This window comes from Callorhinus ursinus, unplaced genomic scaffold, assembly GCF_003265705.2.
Source record: "Callorhinus ursinus isolate GAN/ISIS: 27379988/994484 unplaced genomic scaffold, GSC_fseal_2.0 scaffold29, whole genome shotgun sequence".
NCBI lineage: Eukaryota > Metazoa > Chordata > Mammalia > Carnivora > Otariidae > Callorhinus > Callorhinus ursinus.
Window position 1 is genome coordinate 13,387,226 of NW_027397091.1, and position 24,421 is coordinate 13,411,646.

The 24,421-nt window shown below is 40.8% G+C and overlaps 1 protein-coding gene and 1 long non-coding RNA gene across 2 annotated transcripts in view; one reads left to right on the forward strand and one right to left on the reverse strand.

Annotated features, from left to right (window-relative positions):
• The window catches only part of KIF16B (kinesin family member 16B), a 312,760-nt gene that overhangs the window by 8,573 nt on the left and 279,766 nt on the right, over window positions 1-24,421 (reverse strand). The window lies entirely within an intron of this gene.
• Window positions 1,715-15,638, forward strand: LOC112828079 (uncharacterized). Its single transcript, XR_003209395.2, has 4 exons — window positions 1,715-1,759; window positions 3,165-3,255; window positions 6,968-7,166; window positions 15,480-15,638. It is a non-coding gene; the product is annotated as an uncharacterized lncRNA (long non-coding RNA).

The window sequence follows — 24,421 nt, forward strand, 5'->3', positions numbered from 1 at the left end:
TAAAACATAAGACTCTATAATACAGGTTTACATGTGAGCCTATATAGTAGAGTCATACAGGCTCATGACTGTAACTGCAGCCTGCCGCGTACTTCATGGCCACGTACTGCCCAGCCTCCTGATTTCCCCAGCCATCTCATTGTTGTAGAGCCCCTTCATGTCACAAAATTTTAACATACATTCATAATCTAAAGTTAGTGAAATTACTAAAATGTGCTTTAAAAATGTAGTAGGGCCTTATCCACCTTTCCACTGTGACATATTAATGGGGAAGACAGTTTGCTGGAATTCCTCATTTCCAGAAGCCATTGGTGGCCACGGTGGCATCTTAAAGACAACGATCAGTCTACTAAGATTTAGGGTTTCATTTACCTTGCAGCCCTTAGAAAATTCATCCTCGACTGATGGGCTCTGAAGACAGATCAAGCCAGGATGGGGACATGCTGGGATATTTCTAGATCTGAGAGAGGTCTGGTTACCACTGGCCATGGGTCATGAATCAACCCAGTAGGGTCAATATTCACTCACTCAAGGCTTCCTGGTTTCAAACTGTCATAAATTCTAGTTGACACCCTCTCCCTGGCTATTTGGGAATCCTAAAATTTGTCTCCACTGGATCAAAAATACTGGGTTCCTTTCTTGACATGCCCCTAAATGTCCTCCAGACTCTGATGAAATTAGGACAGTTTGATTCAAGCAACTCATCCATCCACCACAGTTACCACACACCTGCTCTACAAGGAGCAGTGGGCCAGGCACTGGGTGTCCAATGTTGAATAAAACAGACACAGAGCCTGGGATGCCCTGCATCATGTTTTCATTGTTCAGAATCATTCATCTAAATCCTACTTGTCTTCTAAGGACTGGAAAAGGTTTGTTCTTTGTTGGTTTTTCTCTCTTGAAACTTCATGCAGCACCGAACAAATATTTGTTGAGAGCTTTCTACATGCCAGTGCTGCTGAGAATTCAGTAATAAGATCAGTTCCTGCCCTGAGTAATGTGTAGGCATTCCAGGGAGTTGGATAGGTAAAGCACTGATTAAAATAAGGCTATATATTCTAAACAGGAATGAGATGCTATTGGAGCACATAGAAAAGGCACCCAGCCTAGTTCTGGGAACTGGTGACACTTATGCCAAGAGGTGAGGGATGAGTAAGAATCAGACTGGAGAAAATATTGGCAGAAGATACTTGAAGGAAGCCTATTCCAGGCAGTGGGGAAAGCATGTGCAAAGCGTCATAGTGAGGATGCATAACTTGGCGTCTCCCCAAGAGTCCACATGACTGTACTACATGCATATATGGGGCCCATGTAGTGTGGGGGACACACTTCTGGAATGTACTGCTCGCCAGATTGGCTCTCTACTGGTACTCACACTGGGGGTCCTGCACTGTGCTCCAGCAGTGTCTCTTCTCTCTGATCCCTGGATCCTGTCAGGCCCTCTGGGTGGAGGCTGTGCTTTGTTTTCACCAAGAGAACACACTGGAGGTAAAGCTGACAGTGAAGAAGTCACCTGGCAGGCTCCAGAGCCCCAGCCGGGCCCAGTCCTTAGTGGTGCCATGATCAGAATGCAGCCATGTAAGTGGCCTGACCGGATACCTGACACTTGGAAAAGATGAACCACTCCGTGGAGCCCTGCCCAAATTCCAGAACCCTAGCATCATAAGCAACAAAATGGTAATTACTTAAAGGAAGTTAAATTTTGGGGTAGTTTATTACATGGTGATAGATAACCAAAATCTGTGTGTGTGGGAAGAAGGTAAGAGATGAGGAAGTCAATGAAATTAGTCAAAGCAGAGAAGTCTCTTTGGTTTTTATTTATAATTTATGACTAGCCATAAATTACAGTCCTATTCTACTTCATGCTAACCTCTTCCAACCTCTTTAGTATTTCTAATGAATAATTCTGTCTTAGCAGGTACTTTTCTATCCATCCTAGGTTTAAAGTAAATACTTGAAATAAGTAGTCATCATTTAAAATATGGCATTTCTTTCTTGATTTTACAGAGAATTCTGAGAGCTCCCAGTTAAAATTCATCAGGGTGAAAATGTTAGTCTGTGATTACAGAATCGGAACTATTCATTACAGCTATTCAGAGACTCTTCTTTATGAGCTTAATGACATAAGCATATTGTATTGAATTATTATGGTACTGCATCAATTCGACTCATAAATTTAATATACTCAGTCTGGCTCACATATTCTAATAAAATCCAGCGAGCTTTAAAAATTTTATAAGGAATGTGCATTTAAAGTCATGTGATATTCAATTTTTATAGGTTGGTATTCCTGCTTGGGGTACTGAGCATAGCTTTAGTAATCGTGACCGACCAGCCTGGTAGACCAGCAAGCTGAGGGGGAGGACCCACAAAAAGGCCACATAGAAAGCCCTAAATCTGCTCAGACTGTGAAGCTGGTTGAGCTCTTCTCCAAAACCCAAGTCAATACCAGGCCCTTCTTTTGGGCTCATGGAGGGAAGGAGCTGAGGCTGCATCTTGAGCTGCAAGCAACGGCATCGCAGCTATAAGGAAGCAAGCCAACCACTTCCAGAAGTTCTGACAGGACCCACTCTCAACCTTACTCAGCTGAAGCAAAATATGGGAGGATGTACTCTGTGGGAGAAGTGTAGTTTCCAGGGTTCGCCCTGGTTCTTTGACTTTTGTTTACTGGATTTGGGTTAAGAGACGGGTAACAGCTCCACATAGAGGCAAAGCAACTCAGCTGGCTCAGCATCTGGGTGGGGAGGATGGGAGAGCAGCCCAGAGGCTCAGCTAGCCGTGTAGGCCACACGACTGCTGGAGTCCAAACCTCGCATTGCGAGCCACATCCTGAGATACCCACTCATGCAGCAGCCACCACACTGGGCACAGGGACGTTACAGCACTGGGGTCCAGATTAAGTCCCTGAACTCCTCTGCACCTGTTTCTTCATCTGATTAGATCCCTTTTCAGATCAGAAGATGAAATGAGCTGTGTCCGTGAGGTGCTTGAGGCAGGGCCCAATTCACAGCATGCATTTAAGTAGGTGACATTATTGTCTATACAGCCTTATCCTCACACAGTTAATCTGCAAATATATTCATTTTCTTCCCTTTTAGATGTTTAGAGACACGTGGGCTTAAAATGTGGAAGTATTTAATGCTTTAATGTTTTCCCCTTCAAAGGAAAGTGGAAGACAGCAAGTCTGAATGGCTTCTTTCCAAAGTCACCTCGTATCAGATACGGCAGACCCTTCATTTCAAAAACTGCTTTAAAGTAAGGAAGAGTTAATGGGTTTTTCAAAAATGGGGAATCGTAACCATAAGTTTAAAAATCTAGGCTACACCAGGTAAATTAATGATGTCCCCAAAGCTCACTGTAAGATACATTTTGGATACAAAGATTCTGGAAAATGCCATCTGGGGGAAAAAAGAACTATTCTTTGTTTCTCAGCTCACAATTCCTTCTTGCCCTGTATAAACCTTCCAAGAGGTTCCTGACATTCTGAGACTGAAAGACTGCTCCAAATGACCAATTTGACTGACAGACTTTCAAATGAGAAAGAATCTTGCTGTATGGTACCCGTCTTGGCTATAATGTACTTAAACTCAAATTCAAAGAATTAGGTCCCCAAAAGCTTAAGAATCAAGGAGTAGTTGCATATTAATTACTGGTCTCCCAAAGTCTCCCTCTGAGTAGGAGCCAAGCACTTGGATGCAGTGTGATGCTTCAGGAACCCTGAATAACTGTCTTATTCCTTTTTACCGCCTGTGCCTGGGGTTGAGCAGAACCATCCTGCCCTTTAATGTCTAACCTGAGGTCACTTATATATTGATGGCAAGTTTTCTCAGGCTGGCCTTGGACTGGACCATCACCGAATACAAATGAGTCCCTGAATTCCAGGGCAAGAGGGTCAGCTCTTTGAGCCTAGGAGGGAAGACCCACTGCCCCTTTTTTGTTCTCTGGACTAGGGGCTCCTGATGATCCCTGTGGGACTATTTGCCTTGCAGATTATCCTCCTGCCCTGGGAGTTATTCCTCAGTGTCCACACATTGCCCTATGTCCCAGGAGGGAGCCATGGTCATGCCACAGGTGTGATGAGGCCTATGGCCCTGAGTGGTGGGCCTGTGACCCCACCCTACAGAGAGGATTAGCTGGGGATTTGGATTATCCGCACCAATGATCCCCTTCACTGGGGATAATGATGGAGGCTTGCCTATGCTGGGGAAAGGGGAAGGCAGGGAGAAAAGCCAGACCAAAACTTCTCCAATATAACCTCTCTAATTCTAAAAAAGGATGGGACAGTTGTGGATTTTTAAAAATTCCTTCACCAGATATCAACCACACACTGAAGCATCTAATTAATAAAGATACACACTGAAAACATGTACCTCCTGCACAGCACTTTGCTCAGAAAAGACTCTCTGTCAGGTGCTTGATACAATGAATATTAAATAATGTTAATAAGTCCTAATGAACAGTGAGAAGCCTGGCTTTTCTCTCCTTAGGACCTTCCCTTGCAGCAAAATTTCACAGATTTATATAGTAGCTTCTCTCTGATGAGAGAAGTTTACTAAATCACTAGAGGGAAGAAGTCGATCAAATCTTAATTTATGCTCCAAAGCCAAACCTGAGAAACTCTTCAAACTGAGAAGGTGCTGCAGAAGAGAAGGTGGGAATGTTGCTGGTTTGGCAGTGGATTAAGCAGGGTGTCCTTGTGTCCCCCTGTCTGGCTCCGGTCACTGCCAAATGAACCTGAACCCATGTAAGCACCAGCCTTTGAGTTGTCAACACCTTGAGCGCTCGAGATGGTTCTCAGCTGAGAGGCTCTGAAAGCAGTGCGGTAGGAGTTAAAACGGAGGACTGGCAAAACGTGGAAAGATCTCACAGATCAAAGGGAAATTGCTCCAGCTGGGAGATCTTGGAGAAAACTATGGGACCATTTAATCTAAGAAATAATGGGCTCATTTGGGCTAATTTGACATCCAGTTTCTGCCCCGAGGAAACTACCTTGCAAAATAAGAAATGTCAGTTTGTACTGACTGAGCTATTACTTGGATATGCCCAGATTCTTTCGAGTCAGAAACTGCAAATAAAGGCAGTTTTGGCAACTGGAAGATAAGCACTATAAATGGAAAAGAAAAGGTGAATCAGCAGCAACAGATACCGAAAAGCACAGAAATCCCAGCCTATGGAGATGGTTGGAGCAGACGGTCTTCTTGCTGCTCATTAGCACTTATCCACAGAGCTCTGAAATAAAAACCCTGCAATCCACTGAGGCTTTGCTTCCAGTCAGCTACAAAATCCACTGAGAAAAAGGTGACAGCGTCATTGACTGCCATTTTCAACTCTGATTAACAACTGCTTTCCTGATTTTGGCATCACTTTCCCAATTTTATTTATAAATAATATGAAACAGGTGATCTCAATTAGGAAACAAATTAGACAAAGCTCAGTTTGGGTTTTTTTTTTTTTTTGGTTGCCTGGAATGAATATATGTAAATGTAACCGCATTGCAGTGAATTCCCGGGAACAGAAATGAGTCTATCTAAAAATGGATGGGAGCTTTAGACAGGCAAACAATGAAGACAAGAAGTTGTGCGAAATTGGAACAAACTCATGTTCTTACCCATTTCTTTCTCCCAAATATTGTTTCAAAGGGCTGCAACATATGCTATAATTCATTACTGCTATGAAATATAAGTGACACATACAGGAAAAAAAAAAAAGGGATCGTCAAAGGAAAAAAAGTCACTACCTGAATTCTAAAATAAAAATGCAGTTTTCAAAAGCAGTGAAAGGACAGTACAGGGGTTCGTTGGCAAAGGCCACAGTGAGTACCTTTAGGAAAAGCACAAATTACAGGGCGCCTGGGTGGCTCAGCCGGTTAAGTATCCGACTCTTGATTTCGGCTTAGGTCATGATCTCAGGGTCCTAGAATCAAGCCCTGAGTTGGGCTCTGTGCTGGAGGTGGGTGGAGGCTGCTTAAGAGTCTCCCTCTCCCTCTGCCCCTCCCCCATCTGCCCCTCTCTTTCCCCCTCCCCCCCTCAAAAAAAGGCACAATTTACTGGGAAAACAAATCTAAATAAATGGAGCTAAGGGAACTGAAGCATCTTTGAGAAAGTCTAATTCAAATTTATAAAAGAGAAAGGATGATTCCCAAATGTTGATGTAAACAGTGAGCAGAGCATTAGGAGAGACTGGACAGAGAAAATGGTTCTTCAAATATGCAGATGCACAAGAAGAATTTTGCATATGTCTTTCAGGCTGTTGCAACAGAGGGAATGTATGAAGAGGAACTGTACAGAAGTCAATAGAAATAAATATAACCGATTAGTTCAGGAAGTAAGAGGCTAGGCCTTTAGGTTTGTAACACCACTAGGAGATACAAAAGTAACAAGCACAATGTTAAAACAAGGGAAGGAAGAATGAGGTGAGGTGGATCACATTGCACAGTGCTTCTCAAACACTTTTTGGAGAAGGACAAACTGAAGGGGGGGGTGGTAGGAGAGAGAGAGAGACAGAAAGAAATGGAAAAAAGAGGAGACAGGAAAATTAAGGAGGACTGGACCAGGGGATTCAACACAAACAAATGGGATTCCAGAAAGAAACAACAGGAGAAATCATCTCGAAAATCGCCTAGAAATGAAGGATGTGAGAGAGAGAATGCACGTGGAGTGTCCTTGCAGAACGGAGGGGCTGCTCACCAAAATGGAACCATGAACACTCAGAACCCTGGGGACAGAGGAAGGCCCTATAAGCTTTTGGTAGGGGTGACATAAGTATTATGTCACACACAAAGGACCAAGAATCAAAATGGCTTTGAACAGCTTCGCAGCAGCACTGGGAGTAGAAAACAATGAAGCAATCCCCTTGAAATTCTTTAAGATGGTTTTCAACTAACATATATACCCAGCCAGTGTGTGGGTGAAGAAGGACATGTTCATAAATGTCTCTAGAAATTTACCTCTCCCATATGCTCTTTCAGGAAGCTACTAGAGACGTGCTCCATCACAGTCAGGGAGTCAATCGAGAAAGGAAAACATGAGGCACAGGAAGCAGGGGAAACAATTCAAGAGAGAGCAAAGGATGACAGAGATGGAAGACCAGAGTACCTGTGGCTCACTCTGACTAGAGGAATAAGCTTCCAGAAGATTCGTACAACTGACCAAGCATCTGAAGCTGAGGTAAGTTATGGATACATAATAACCTGAGCAAAGACACGAGCTGCTCTTATACAGTCCTGACACCCTGCTGGGCAGGTGGAACAGGGGTGGCTGTGTCCCCACATCTTTTAGGAAGGTGGCGGGGTGGAGGTGGGTGTTAGGGAACCACCACCCACAGTGGGATGTTAATAGATAGCACCTTACATTCAAACAAAAATCAGAAGGAAGCAATCCAGGAATTCAATTTTAGTCTGTAGGAAAATACCAAAGGGTATCACGAGGGTTCTGCTGGGGAAAAGGGAATGTAAGGTATGCCCAAAGGCAGAGGACTGCTTTCCAAAAAAGCCTAGTAGAACTCTTTGGGCATATCCATAACTGACACTGATTTTAAAAAAAAAGTTTTAAAATTTCTCTCTTTCTCTCATTGGAAAAATGCTTAGAAGGGATATAGGTCCAACCAGAAGAGCAATTACCTCTGGGCAGTGCCTCTGTTTGATCCCGTGAAAGCAAAGATGGAGGGAGATTATTTTTGGATGATCTTGGTCACAGAGACAAAGGGGTGAAAAAGCGAGCGTGGAGAAAGGAGGTAGGTAGTACAGGGCTGTCCATACTCAGGTTACTATATCCAGGGCAGCACTCGGTCCCACTGGGGACCCTCTGAGAAACGTGTAGAATGTGCTTCTGAGTCATCCCTAAGGATGGGAAGCAGGCACATTTATCCCTATTTTGTGTCTCACTTTGGGAGGCACCTGCAGGCCCCACACCTCTGTCCAACCTGTGGGCTGCAGCCTGAAGGGAGAAATGGGGAGAGAGCCCGAGGCACCGCGGCACACAGTGGGGCTGTTCTCCACAGCCATGGCCAGAATCACGGGAGGGTCAAGGGGACACACAACAGCTGTGGGACGGGACTGGGGCTGGTGGTGATTAAGGGGGATCCCAGCTTTAGCTGTGAAGAGGGAAGCTCTTCACTCAGTGGTGCCTGCTGACCACCCTGGGGAGCAGGGTAATGGGGGGAGTGGTGTTTGATAAACAAGCATTTTTAACGGATTTAAAATGCAAGTTTTATTGCCACCTTAGGCTATAAGACAGAAGTGACTGTGGCTCACGCACAGGCCTAAGTGAGTTCATGGTCAAAAGGAATCCAGAGCATTCAGAAGATAAAGAGCTACCCCACGAGCTCCCGGCTTGCCCCACCTCTTAGCCAACATCCACGGGGCTGGACTGTGGCAGCTCCACAGCAATGAGCCAGAATGGCTACCATTATTTCCAGGAAGTCCTGTGTTTTATGTTTTCACAACAAGAATGGATTTTTCTTTTATTCTATTATAATACTCCTATATATCTATATACAGTATTGAATTATATCTGTAACTGACATCTCCATATACATCTAGACCTTATTTCTATATTATACCTATATAACTATGACTATATCTGTATAATATAACCTATAATTAAATCTATGTAACGATATCTTACATCATGGCTTACTCTCTTATTTTATAATAATACCTCATTGTATGAGAAATTTCCTCCTCCAGTTGAGTCTTAACAAGATGGTGACTGCATTTAAAACAACACAGTCAGGGGGCGCTAAATGACAATGTGGTCACCTGACAGTGCCAGGAAGGGACTAAGAACCTCACTGTGGGGCCATTCTTTTATTTACACCCAGGATGATGTATACACTGAGGCAAAAGAAAAACAGCCTTGGGGGGCGCCTGGGTGGTTCAGTCGTTAAGCATCTGCCTTCTGCTCAGGTCATGATCCCAGGGTCCTGGGATTGAGCCCTGCGTCGGGCTCCCTCCTCTGTGGGAAGCCTGCTTCTTCCTCTCCCAATCCCTCTGCTTGTGTTCCCTCTCTGGCTGTGTCTCTCTGTCAAATAAATAAATAAAATCTTTTAAAAAAAGAAAAGAAAAACAGCCTCGGGCAGACATCAGCAAGGGTACCTGAATAAACAGGGGTACTAGCAGAAATTAACAATACAAACATGTCACTATCATATACATGATTCAAAATAGTCATTAATTCCAAAACAATTTTTAAAAAAGATTTATTTATTTGAGAGAGAGAGAGTGAGAGAGAGAGAGAGAAAAAGAGCATGAGTGGGGTGGGAGGGGCAGAGGGAGGAGAAGCAGCAAACTCCTAGCTGAGCAGGGAGCCTGATGTGTGGCTCGATCCCAGGACCCTGAGATCATGACCTGAGCCGAAGGTAGATGCTTAACCAACTGAGACAGCCAGGCGCTGCCCCCCCAAAACAATTTTAGTAACATGGGCCTCGTCAGAAGATGGTCAATGTTTTCTTGATCTTCAAGGGCTGTCTCTCAGGTACGGCTACTCTTTACCTTACTTTTAGCTGTATTTCTATCTGATGCTTCCCCCTGGGGCCTGGGAGCTAATTAAGTGCTCCAGCTTAAAAGACCTTTCCTTCTCCCCCGTGTTGTGCCCCAGCATGAATGTAAACTGTAAGGGGTGGCAGATGAGAAAATATTAAAATGATGTTTAATTAAGCAGAGTAAACAATAAGGTCAACAGCAACTTGAAGCTGACATCTGTCTCCAAACAAGCAGGCAAGCTAGCTCCAGGTATGGGCGACAGAGAAGTGAGCTGATGCTGCAGGCTCCTGTGGTCCATGCCAACTGTAATATCTACTTCTGTTTCAGAGGCAATGAGACATTTAATAAAAGAAAACAAATAGCGATGACTCGCTGTATCTAGAAGGAGAGTAGGAACAACCCTCCAGCTGTTTAGCACTGCAATGTTCAGGCTTCATTTCATTTTGCTTTTAAAAGTAACCAGGGAAATGAAAAATGTTCTATACTGAACTCCACGAACAGAGCGTGCACAGCTCTTAAGCCTGCCATCTTGAGCTGTGCTGCGTTACTTTCATCTGATGCTATTTCATAAACAGGAAAGAGCTGGAGAATCTCTGTTAGGAATTTGTCAAGCCCCAAACACCTTGTAAATGAGCAAGGGAGCTGGAGAAATGACAGATGTTACTGATTTACTGCTAGGATGGCACGTGAGGTGGGACTGTAGTTGGGATTGATATTAGAATATCAAAAGCCCAACAAATGGTAAAATTACCACTACACCTGTATCTGGGGTGAGCAGAATGGCTTCTGTCACAGATAACCTTTTTTTTTTTTAATTTTATTTTATTATGTTATGTTAGTCACCATACATTACATCATTAGTTTTTGATGTAGTGTTGCATGATTCATTGTTTGCATATAACACCCAGTGCTCCATTCAGTATGTGCCCTCTTTAATACCCATCACCAGGCTAACCCATCCCCCCAACCCCTCCCCTTTAGAACCCTCAGTTTGTTTCTCAGAGTCCACAGTTTCTCATGGTTCGTCTCCCCCTCCGATTCCCCCCTTCATTTGTCCCTTCCTACTATCTTTTTTTTTTTTTAACATATAATGTATTATTTGTTTCAGTGGTACAGGTCTGTGATTCATCAGTCTTACACAATTCACAGCGCTCACCATAGCACACACCCTCCCCAATGTCTATCACCCAGCCACCCCATCCCTCCCACTTCCCACCACTTCAGCAACCCTCCGTTTGTTTCCTGGGATTAAGAATTCCTCGTATCAGTGAGATCATATGATACATGTCTTTCTCTGATTGACTTATTTCGCTCAGCATAACACCCTCCAGTTCCATCCACGTCATTGCAAATGGCAAGATTTCGTATTTTTGATGGCTGCATAATATTCCATTGTATATCTATTCCACATCTTCTTTATCTATTCATCTGTTGATGGACATCTGGGCTCTTTCCACAGTTTGGCTATTGTGGACATTGCTGCTATAAACATTGGGGTGCACGTACCCCTTCGGATCCCTACATTTGTATCTTTGGGGTAAATACCCAGTAGTGCAATTGCTGGGTCGTAGGGTAGCTCTATTTTCAACTTTTTGAGGAACCTCCATACTGTTTTCCAGAGTGGCTGCACCAGCTTGCATTTCCACCAACAGTGCAGGAGGGTTCCCATTCTCCCCATCCTGGCCAACATCTGTCGTTTCCTGACTTGTTAATTTTAGCCATCCTGACTGGTGTGAGGTGGTATCTCACTGAGGTTTTGATTTGGATTTCCCTGGTGCCAAACGATGTTGAGCACTTTTTCATGTGTCACAGTTAATCTTATGCCTCAATTTGACTGCCCAGATATTTAGTCAAACATTGTGGTTTATCCGGGAGGGTGTTTTGGGGTGAGAGGAACATTTGAGTCAATAGACTGAGTAAAGCAGATACTGTCCTCCCTAATGAAGGTAGCATCAGGCAATCAGTTGAAGGCCTGCACAGAACCAAAAAAGCCCGACCCTTCAAGGAACTCTGGCCTGGCTGAACTGAACTGGGACACTGATATTTTCTTGCCGCTGGCAGTGAATAAAAAGTTCAGCTCTGGGCAGGTTTCAAGACTGCTGGCTTTTTGCATGGAATTTACACCATCAGCTCTCAGGGTGCTCAGGCCTTTGGGCTCAGAATGGAACCACACCATTGGCTATCCCCAGTCTGCACCTTGCTAACTGCAGATCAGGAGATTTCTCAGCCTCTATTATCATGTAAGCCACTCCTTATAATAAATCTCTTTACAACACACACACACACACACACACACACACACACACACACACTCTCTCTCTCTCTCTCTCTCTCTCTCTCTCTCTGTCTCTCTCTCTCTCTCTCTCTCTCTCTCTCTCTATCGGTTTTGTTTCTCTGGAGAACCCCAATTACTCCTGTTTTCAAACCCCAAATTAGTGAAGCTGTAAAAAAACAAAACACTATTTTGATACCATGAGTTACATGTAGAAATGTAAAATTCACAAATATACTTAATACCAGATTTCACTGTGAAGACTGAGGACCAGGTCTTGGCCAGCCATACAACTTTCATTACCACCCTCAGCTCTTATTCAATGGCGTGACAAGCCATGCTGATTCTACTTCTTGTATATCTATCCATCCACTTTTCTCCATCCCAAGTGCCATCACCTTGTCTTTCAGGCCACAGCTGTATCTTATTGGAAGACAGCAACAGCCTGGTTATTGCCCTTCCTGCCCCCTATCTCCCCTGCTCCCACCCACTCATCCTTCTAGTCCTCCACTTAAAACACTCCACTGGCTCCTCCACTGTCTCCCGGATCGGTCCAAAGTCATGGAGATGGCTTTGGGATCTGGCTTTCCTTCCCTGTCTACCTCTTTACCACTCTCATCCTTCGTGGGTCCCACTCTTGTTCTGCTGAATAAAAATGTACTGGAACAAAGTCTGAAAATCTGTATTTTTTCAAGATAATTTCAAAGGTCAGCCATACAGGTTTTGGAAACACTGCTTTGGAAGTCATGTCCTCTGGTAACTGCAAAGGTAGTTTGTGACTATCCCTGGAGTTGTGACAGTGGCCTGTAATTCCTTGTTGAGTTGTCTTGGCTCTGACAGAATTAACAGTTCTTTGAAGACAGGAACTAAAGACTGACACATGCAGGACAACTGAGGCATGGAAAATAGTTCTGAGCATGGACAACTGTAGTGTACTGATTTCATAAAGACCAAAGATTACAAGTGACTACCACACGCTTCCTCTGAGATGGGAAGGACAGCACCAGTGTTCTTGCCAAAAAAAAAAAAAAAAAAAGCAAACCTAAACTAGATCAAGCCTCTCAATCTAACTACTGGTTTTCAGAAAATGCAGATTAGAGGAGCTTGGTGAATGACACAGTGAGGATACCATTAGCAAAACCCAAAATATAAGAATTCAATGGATAAATGGTATGGTTTCATCAACAACAGATGGTGAGAAAAAAAGAGGAAAAGGGAAAGCTATAGATCATTAGACACTTTAGAGGCACATCAACCAATGCCATGTGTGGATATTATTTGGCTCTTGATTCATCCATTGGAAAAACAAAAACAAACAAAAAAAATGAGAGAAAACTGGTGTGGCCTTAACACTGACTGGTTATTTAAGTGATTAGCTAATTTTTAGGGTGTGTATGAGTGCATGTGGGTGTGTGTGTGCATGTGGGTGTGTGATAATGGTTATATTTTAAAAAACAGAGTGTCTATATGAAAAGATGCTCAACACTGCTCAACATCAGGGAAATACAAATCAAAACCACAATGAGATACCACTTCACACCGGTCAAAATGGCTAAAATTAACAACACAGGAAATAACAGATGTTGGCAAGGATGCAGAGAAAAGGGAAACCTCTTACACTGTTGGTGGGAATGAAAAGTGGTACAGCCACTCTGGAAAACAGTATGGAGCTTCCTCAAAAAACTTAAAAATAGAACTATCTTATGACCCAGCAATTGTACTACTAGGTATCTACCTAAAGGATACAAAAATACTGATTCAAAGGGGCACGTACATCCCAATGTTTATAGCAGCATTATCAACAATAGCCAAATTATGGAGAGAGCCCAGATGTCCATCAACAGATGAGTGGATAAAGAAGAGGTGGTATAAATATAACAATGGAATATTACTCAGCCATCAAAAAGGATGAAATCTTGCCATTTGCAATGATGTGGATAGAGCTAGAAAGTATTAAGCTAAGTGAAGTAAAAAACTGTCAGAGAAAGACAAATACCATATGATTTCACTCATATGCGGAATTTAGGAAACAAAACAGATGAACATATGGGAGGGAAAAAGAGAGGGGAGCAAAACATATGAGACTTAATGACAGAACAAACTGAGGATTGATGAAGGGAGGTGGGTGGGGGATGGACTAAATGGGGATGGGTATGAAGGTGGGCACTTGTTATGATGAACAGTGGGTGTTTTATGCAAGTGATGAATCACTAAATTCTACCCCTGAAATTAATATTGTGCTATATGTTAACTAACTAGAATTTAAATAAAAATTTGGAGGAAAAAAATAAATAAAAAATAAAAAACTACAATGCCTTGTTTAAGAGGTACATCCTAAAATACTTATGGATAAAATATATGATGTATGATATTGTTTTTAAATTAATCATGTGTGTGTGCAGTGCCATGCCTAGGGGTACAAATGAAATAAGACTGGACACATGCTAATGAAATGTTGAAGCTGGGTGATATGGGAGGGCACAGTGGCACTCTCATTTTTTTTGTTTTGTTTTTGTTTTTCCAATAGATGAATCAAGAGCCAAATAATATCCACACATGGCATTGGTTGATGTGCCTCTAAAGTGTCTTTTTGGCTTTGTAAATATTGTCATGAGAAATAAGGTGAAAAAAGTAGGTAAAATAGGTCATTGATTTCTATATCATGCTATTTCAAAGTTTCTTTAATGCGTCAATGTTTATCAAGTTGGAGCTGGTTGCACAAACCTACACGGAACAGAAATGTGCAAATGTAATGGGATAGCATTCTTTGGTATGAAGAATTATTTGAACACCTGATATTAACAAACAATACTCTTAGGGAAAGCCAATTCCTCTTTTGAACCAGAATGGTTGCAAAGAATTGCCAAAGATTACCAAGAAGAACTGGGGCCATGTCTTTCAATAAAGATGTTCTCTTTTCTATGAGAATTTCTAGCCACACTTTGGTGCTAAAATGAATGTGCTCAAGTCCTTCTGGCTCTTCACACTAAATTGACAGAATGAAGGAACATTTAGTTTTAATATAGGAGAAAGTTAAGAGGTAGAGGAAAGGGCAACCTATACTGAGATTTTTTAAGTAACACTTGAAGAAAAACTCTTTACAAATTATACTGTGTAATTAAATGTAATAATAGGTCACTTAGAATATCCTAAGTGATACTACAAGAGAGAAGAGCACAAAGATTCCCTGAACCAAATATCAATGTGAAAAAGTCTTTGTAGTAATATATGAATATTATAGGGGGAAAGGATCTTTGCAACTATTTGTCAATTACCTAAGTATTCCAAGTGGCTTTTAACTTTATTTTATGGTTGCATGCGATTACGAGATTTCCTTTTTTGTTTCTGTGTTGAAATGTTTTAATTTACAAAGATTGTTCTTTGGATGGGTACCTCATTAATTTGTAGACTGAAAAGCACTTGACTCATATATACATAGACATCTACTCTGAGTTTGGATAGAAAGAGTGAATAAAAATCGTGCTTGGTAAAGATAGATAAAATAGTGACTTTCAAGTTTCAGAGTAATGAGTGAGCCGATCTTAATGGAACATAAATTATCATTTGCTTAAAAGTGGATAACATATGTATGAAAAATATTTGCTTAGAGGATGATTGCCTTTCTTTTAACAACAGTCTAACCTCATACTCTTAAGAAAAATATGTCATGATGTCAAATCCACTCACTGACCCATCCATCCATTCTTCTTCCCTCTTTTTGTTTAGCAAAGCAATAAAGGGACAATGAGAAAATAAGAAGATGGAGGGAGGACAGAAGTGAAAGAGGAATGAGGAGAAAAAAGAAGAAAAGGAAGGAGATTATAAATGTATGATGTGACTGCAAGATGATTTATTTTTATTTTTTTAGCCACTATTAAAATTCCAGACCAGAGTGTTTATTTGTTATAAAGCAATGAACTGACAATGACACAGATTACATTGGGGTTCACTCTTGGTGTTGTGTCATACAGAGTTGTTTCACTGCCCTAAAAATCCTCTGTGCTCCACCCATTCATCCCTCCCTTCCCCCTAAACCCTAGTCACCACTGATGCTTCTACTGTCTCTGTAGTTTTGCCTTTTCCGAATGTCATATAGTTAGAATCATACAGTATATAGTCTTTTCAGGTTGGCTTCCTTCACTTAGTAATATATATTTAAGGTTTCCCCATGTCTTTTCATGGCTTGATAGCTTGTCTCTTTTTAGTGTTGAACAATATTTAACTTTCTGGATGTACCATGAATATCCATTCACTTCCTGAAGGACAACCTGGTTGCTTCCAAGTTTTGGCAGTTAATTAATAAAGCTGCTAGAAACATTCATGTATAGGTTTTTGTGTGGACATAAGTTTTCAACTCATTCGGGCAAGCTGCAAGGAGTGCAACTGGTGAACTGAAAGGTGAGAGTGTCTTTAGTTTTATAAGAAACTTTTCACACTGTCTTCCAAAGTGGCTGTATTATTTTGCATTCCCACCAGCGATGAATGAGAGTTCCTATTGCTCCACATCCTCACCAACATTTGATGTCCTTAGTGTTTTAGATTTTGGCCATTTTAATAGGTATGGAGAGGCATCTCATTGTTATTTTAATTTACAATTCCCTAATGACATTATATTGATGAACATCCTTTTTATAAACTCACTTGCCATCTGTATGTCTTCTTTGTTAGGTGTCTGCTCAGGTCTTTGTCCATTTTTTTTTTTTTAAAGATTCATTTATTTATTTGAGAGAGAGAGAGAGCATGGGGGGAGGGGCAGAGGGAGAGTAGAGACTCTCCAGCAGACCCCTGCTGAGCGCAGAGCCTGAAATGAGGCTCAATCTCATGACCCTGAGATTATGACCTGAGCAGAAATCAAGAGTCACCTGAGCCACCCAGGTGCCCCTTTGGCCATGTTTTAATTGAGTTTTTCATCATCTTATTGTTGAATTTTAAAAGTTCATTGTATATTTTGGATGAGTCCTTTATCAGACATCTTTTGCAAATATTTTTTTCCAGTCTGTGGCTTGTTCTCATTCTCTAGGTGCTGTCTTTTGTAGAGAAAAGTTTTAAATTTTAATGAGTTCCAGCTCATTGATGTTGTATCTGAAAGGTCATCACCAAACCCAAGGTCATCTGGGTTTTCTCCTATGCTATCTCCTAGGAGTTTTATAGTTTTGTGTTTTATATTTAGGTCTATTATCCATTTTCAGTTCCTTTTTGTGAAGGATGTAAGGTCTATGTCTAGATTCATTATTTCCCCCTTTGGTATGCAGATGTCCACTTGTCCCAACACCATTTGTTGAAAAGACTATTTTTGCTTCATTGTATTGGCTTTGTGCCTTTGTCAAAGATCACTTGACTACATTTATGTGGGTCTATTTCTGGGCTCCATATTCTGTCCCATTGACTTCTTTGTCTATTGTTTTGCCAGTAACACACTGTCTTGATTTCTATGGCTTCTAGTAAGTCCTGAAGTTGGTAGTGTCAGTTCTCCAACTCTGTTCTTCTCCTTCAATATTATATTGGCTATTCTGGATCTTTTGCCTGTCCATTTAAACTTCAGAGTCAGTTTGTCCATACTCATAAAATAATTTTCTGGGATTCTGACTGGGATTACAATGAATCTATAGATTAAGTTGGGAAGACCTGATATCTTGATAACATTGAGTCTTCCTACTCATGAACATGAAATATCTCATTTCTTTAGTTCTTTGATTTCTTTTACCAGTTTTATTTTCCTCATGTCGATCTTATACATATTTTGTTAGATTTTGAATTAGGTATTTAATTTTTGTGGGTGCTAATGTGAATAATACTGTGTTTTTAATTCCAAATTCTACTTGTTCATTATTGGTATATGGGGACGCAACTGACTACTGGATATTAACCTTGTATCCTGCAATCTTGCCATAATGGCTTATCAGTTCCAAAGAAGGCTTGAAAGGCAATCTGCCTCTGGAGTTCATTCTTTCTCATACTTCCTTCTCCCCACTTTATGGCAGGGCTTACTCCAGTATACACGATTTCTCACGTAATTCCAATAACTTTACAAAGTAGGTATTAGTTCTGCCATTTAGAGTAAGTGAGAAACTGAAGTTCAGAGAGGGAAGAAACTTGCCAAGTTCACATAGACACTAGTGTATCACAGAGACGGGAACAAGCGCAGGTCTGACTTCTAGAACCGTCCACATTATTCCAATAACACACAGAGTTTTCTATCTCCTTCCTGAACCTTAGCCCCAGGATCATAGCATTTTCAGTTCTTCTAATTCCATGAAGCACCAACATGGAAGAGCTGCCAAACCGGCTCAGTCTCCTCTGACGCACTGACAGTCACATAACCCCCTTCAAAAATGCTTCACTACTGATGATAGTGGTAATGGACTAATAACAAAAAACAGTTAATGTGAATAACCAGATAACCAGAAGGAAAAAAAAAAACATTAATGAGGAAGAAAATGGTCCTTTCTGTGAAGTATTTCTTTTTCTTTAAATTTTTTTATGTTAAACATCATACATTACATCATTAGTTTTTGATATAGTGTTCCATGATTGTTTGTGCATAACACCCAGTGCTCTACGCAGAACATGCCCTCTTTAATAACCAACACCAGGATAACCCATCCCTCCACCCACCTCCCCTCTAGAACCCTCAGTTTGTTTTTCAGTCCATCGTCTCTCATGGTTCGTCTCCCCCCACAATTTACCCCCCCTTCATTCTTCCCTTCCAGCTATCTTTTTTTTCTTAACATATATTGCATTATTTGTTTCAGAGGTAGAGATCTGTGATTCAACAGTCTTGCACAATTCACAGCGTTCACCATAGCACATATCCTCCCCTATGTCTCTCACCCAGCCACTCCCTCCCTCCAAACCCCCACCACTCCAGCAACACTCAGTTTGTTTCCTAAGATTAAGAATTCCTCATAACAGTGAGGTCATATGATACATGTGTTTCTCTGATTGACCTATTTCACTCAGCATAACACCCTCCACTTCCATCCACATCATTGCAAATGGCAAGATCTCATTCCTTTTGATGGCTGCATAATATTCCATTGTGTATATATACCACTTCTTCTTTATCCATTCATCTGTCGATGGACATCTTGGCTCTTTCCACAGTTTGGGTATTGTGGACATTACTGCTATAAACATTGAGGTGCAGATACCAATTCGGGTCCCTACATTTGTATCTTTGGGGTAAATGACCAGTAGTGCAATTGCTGGATCGTATGGTAGCTCTATTTTCAACTTTTTGAGAAACCTCCATACTGTTTTCCAGACTGGCTGCACCAGCATGCATTCCCACCAACAGTGTAGGAGGGTTCCCCGTTCTCCACATACCCGCCAACCTCTGTTGTTTCCTGACTTGTTCATTTTAGCCATTCTGACTGGTGTGAGGTGGTATCTCATTGAGCTTTCGATTTGGATTTCCCTGATGCCGAGCAATGTTGAGCACTTTTTCATGTGTCTGTTGGCCATCTGGATGTCTTCTTTGGAAAAATGTCTGTTCGTGTCTCCTGCCCGTTTCTTGACTGGATTATTTGTTGAGTGTTGAGTCTGATACGATCTTTATACGATTTGGATACTAGCCCTTATCTGTCATTTGCAAATATTTTCTCCCATTCTGTTGGTTGTCTTTTGGTTTTGCGGACTGATTCTTTTGCTGTGCAAAAGCTTTTTATCTTGATGAAATCACAATAGTTCATTTTTGCCCCTACTTCCCTTGCCTTTGGCGATGTTTCTAGGAAGAAGTTGCTGCGGCTGAGGTAGAAGAGATTGCTGCCTGTGTTCTCCTTTAGGATTTTGATGGACTCCTGTCTCACATTTAGGTCTTTAAACCATTTGGAGTCTATTTTTGTGTGTGGTGTAAGGAAATGATCCAGTTTCATTCTTCTGCATGTGGCTGTCCAATTTTCCCAACACCATTTGTCGAAGACACTTTTTTCCATTGGACATTCTTTCCTGCTCTTCAAAGATTAGTTGACCATAGAGTGGAGGGTCCATTTCTGGGCTCTCTATTCTGTTCCACTGATCTATGTGTCTCTTTTTGTGCCAGTAACATACTGTCTTGATGATGACAGCTTTGTAATAGAACTGGAAGTCCAGAATTGTGATGCCTACAGCTTTGCTTTGCTTTTTCAACATTCCTCTGGCTATTCGGGGTCTTTTCTGGTTCCATACAAATTTTAGGATTATTTGTTCCATTTCTTTGAAAAAAGTGGATGGTATTTTGAGGGGGATTGCAATGAATGTGTAGATTGCTCTAGGTAGCATGGACATCTTCACAATATTTGTTCTTCCAATCCATGAGCATGGAAAGTTTTTCCATTTCTTTGTGTCTTCCTCAATTTCTTTCATGAGTATTTTACAGTTTTCTGAGTACAGATCCTTTGCCTCTTTGGTTAGATTTATTCCTAGGTATCTTATGGTTTTGGGTGCAGCTGTAAATGGGATCGACTCCTTAATTTCTCTCTCTTCTGTCTTGTTGTTGGTGTATAGGAATGCCACTGATTTCTGTGCATTGATTTTATATCCTGCCACTTTATTGAATTCCTGTTTGAGTTCTAGCAGTTTTGGGGTGGAGTCTTTTGGGTTTTCCACATAAAATATCATATCATCTGCAAAGAGTGAGAGTTTGACTTCCTCTTTGCCGATTTGGATGACTTTGATTTCCTTGTGTTGTCTGATTGCTGTGTCTAGGACTTCTAATATTGTTGAATAGCAGTGGTGATAGAGGACATCCCTGCCACATTCCTGACCTCAGGGGGAAAGCTCTCTGTTTTCCCCATTGAGAATGATATTCGCTGTGGGTTTTTCATAGATGGCTTTTATGATATTGTGGTATGTACCTTTTATGCCTATATTCTGAAGAGTTTTGATCAAGAAAGGATGCTGTACTTTGTCAAATGCTTTTTCTGAATCTATTGAGAGGATCATATGATTCTTGTTCTTTCTTTTGTTAATGTATTGCATCACATTGATTGATTTGCGGATGTTGAACCAACTTTGCAGCCCAGGGATAAAACCCACTTGGTCATGAATAATCCTTTTAATGTACTGTTGGATCCTATTGGCTAGTATTTTGGTGACAATTTTTGCATCCATGTTCATCAAGGATATTGGTCTGTAATTCTCCTTTTTGATGAGGTCTTTGTCTGGTTTGGGGATCAAGGTAATGGTGGCCTCATAAAATGAGTTTGGAAGTTTTCCTTCCATTTCTATTTTTTGGAACAGTTTCAGGAGAATAGGTACTAATTCTTCTTTAAATGTTTGATAGAATTCACCTGGGAAGCCATCTGGCCCTGGGCTTTTGTTTGTTGGGAGATTTTTGATGACTGCTTCAATCTCCTTAGTGGTTATAGGTCTGTTCAGGTTTTCTATTTCTTCCTAGTTCAATTTTGGTAGTTGATACATCTCTAGGAATGCATCCATTTCTTCCAGGTTATCTAATTTGCTGGCATAGAGTTGCTCATAATATGTTATCATTGTTTGTATTTCTTTGGTGTTGGTTGTGATCTCTCCTCTTTCATTCATGATTTTGTTGATTTGGGTCCTTTCTCTTTTCTTTTTCATAAGTCTGGCCAGGGGTTTATCAATCTTGTTAATTCTTTCAAAGAACCAGCTCCTAGTTTCGTTGATCTGTTCTGTTCTTTTGGTTTCTATTTCATTGATTTCTGCTCTGATCTTTATTATTTCTCTTCTCCTGCTGGGTTGAGGCTTTCTTTGCTGTTCTTCCTCTAGCTCGTTTAGGTGTAAGGTTAGGTTGTGTATTTGAGGGCTTTCTTGTTTCTTAAGAAAGGCTTGTATTGCTATATAGTTTCCTCTTAAGACTGCCTTTGCTGCATCCCAACGATTTTGAGCAGTTGTGTTTTCATTTTCATTGGTTTCCATGAATTTTTTAAATTCTTCTTTAATTTCCTGGTTGACCCATTCATTCTTTAGTAGGATGCTCTTTAGCCTCCATGTATTTGAGGTCTTTCCGACTTTCCTCTTGTGATTGAGTTCTAGTTTCAAAGCATTGTGGTCTGAAAATATACAGGGAATAATCCCAATCTTTTGGTACCGGTTGAGACCTGCTTTGTGACCTAGGATGTGATCTGTTCTGGAGAATGTTCCATGGGCAATAGAGAAGAATGTGTATTCCATTGCTTTGGGATGGAATATTCTGAATATATCTGTGAAGTCCATTTGGTCCATTGTGTCATTTAAAGTCTTTATTTCCTTGTTGATCTTTTGCTTAGATGATCTGTCCATTTCAGTGAGGGGGGTGTTAAAGTCCCCCACTATTACTGCATTGTTGTCAATGTGTTTCTTTGCTTTTGTTATTAATTGCCTTATATAATTGGCTGCTCCCGTGTTAGGGGCATAGATATTTACAATTGTTATATCTTCGTGTTGGATAGACCCTTTAAGTAGGATATAGAGTCCTTCTTCATCTCTTATTACAGTCTTTGTTTTAAAATCCAGTTTGTCTGATATAAGGATTGCCACCCCAGCTTTCTTTTGGTGTCCATTCGCATGGTAAATGGTTTTCCACCCCCTCACTTTCCATCTGGGAGTGTCTTTGGGTCTAAAATGAGTCTCTTGCAGACCGCATATGGATGGGTCTTGTTTTTTAATCCAATCTGATAGCCTGTGTCTTTTGATTGGGGCATTTAGCCCATTTACATTCAGGGTAACTATTGAAAGGTATGAAATTAGTGCCATTGTATTGCCTGTAAGGTGACTGTTACTGTATACAGTCTATGTTCCTTTCTGGTCTATGCTGCTTTCAGGCTCTCTCCTTGCTTAGAGGACCCCTTTCAATATTTCTTGTAGGGTTGGTTTCGTGTTTGCAAATTCCATTAGTTTTTGTTTGTCCTGGAAGCTTTTTATCTCTCCTTCTATTTTCAATGACAGCCTAGGTGGATATAGTATTCTTGGCTGCATATTTTTCTCATTTAGTGCTCTGAATATATCATGCCAGTCCTTTCTGGCCTGCCAGGTCTCTGTGGATAGGTCTCTTGCCAATCTAATGTTTCTACCATTATAGGTTACATATCTCTTCTCCTGAGCTGCTTTCAAAATTGTCTCTGAGACTCGTTTTACTATTAGATGTCGGGGTGTTGACCTATTTTTATTGATTTTGAGAGGGGTTCTCTGTGCCTCCTGGGTGTTGATGCCCATTTCCTTCCCCACATTAGAGAAGTTCTCTGCTATAATTTGCTCCAATATACCTTCTGCCCCTCTCTCTCTTTCTTCTTCTTCTGGGATCCCAATTATTCTAATGTTGTTTTGTCTTATCATATCACTTATCTCTCGAATTCTGCCCTTGTGATCCAGTAGTTGTTTATCTTTTTCTCAGCTTTGTTTTCCATCATTTGGTCTTCTATATTGCTAATTCTCTCTTCTGCTTCATTTATCCTAGCAGTTAGTGCCCCCATTTTTTTTATTTTTATTTTTTTTAAAGTTTTTATTTATTTATTCATGAGAGACAGAGGGAGAGAGAGAGGGGGAGAGAGAGAGAGAGAGAGAGAGAAGCAGAGGGAGAAGCAGCCTGATGCGGGACTCAATCCCAGGACCGTGGGATCATGACCTGAGCCGAAGGCAGACACTTAACGACTGAGCCACCCAGGCGCCCAGTGCCCCCATTTTTGATTGCACCTCATTAATAGCCTTTTTGATTTCAACTTGGTTGGATTTTAGTTCTTTTATTTCTCCAGAAAGGGTTTCTCTAATAACTTCCATGCTTTTTTCAAGCCCAGCTAGTATGTTTAAAATCATGATTCCGAACTCTAGGTCCGACATTGTGCTAATGTCCATATTGAGTAGGTCCCTGGCAAACGGTACTACTTCTTGTTCTTTTTGTTGAGATGATTTTTTTCATCTTGTCATTTTGTCCAGAGGAGAACAGATGAATGAGAGAACAAAATGCTAACAGGTTAACAACGTCCCCAGAAAATATACTCTAAACAAATCAGAAAAGACCTGAAACCAGGGGAGAAGAAAAGGAAAGAAAGAAAAAAAAAAAAAGAAAAAGAAAACGATAAAAACAAACAAAAACAGAACAAAACAAAAAAAAAACAGAATATGATCAAATATGATCAGGCTGGTGCATAGATCAGTGCCACACATTAGATTTTGGGTGTATTTTGGTCTGTTAGAAGAAAGTACCTTCTGAAATTTTAAAGAAAGACTTAAATATGTACAAAATAAGGGTTGATACAATGAAGGGATGGAATATGACTGTAAAGATGAAAATTATAAAAAATTTTAAAAAAGAAATTTATAAGAAGGTGTTTGAAAAAAGAAAGAAGAAGATGAAAGAAAAAAAAAGGGTAGAGAATGTGATCAGGCAGGAGACTAGAACAAAGCCATACACTAGAGATTTAGGGTATATTTTGGTATGTTAGAAGAAACTGTATCTCAAAATTTTAAAGAGAGAACAACATATATATATATGCCCAAAATAAGGGTAACTACTATGAAGGGATAGAATATGACTCTGAAAATGAAAAATAAATATTTTTTTAAAAAGGGATTGATAAGATGTTGGTTCAAAAAGGGGAAAAGAAAAATTCAAAAAAAATGTTAAAAAAAATGAACTTTGAAAGACCAATGAATCATGGGAACAAAGCCATGAATTCTATGTGCAGTATTCCCCTAGCGCTGGAGTTCTCCAGTTCTCATTGATTGGTAAACTT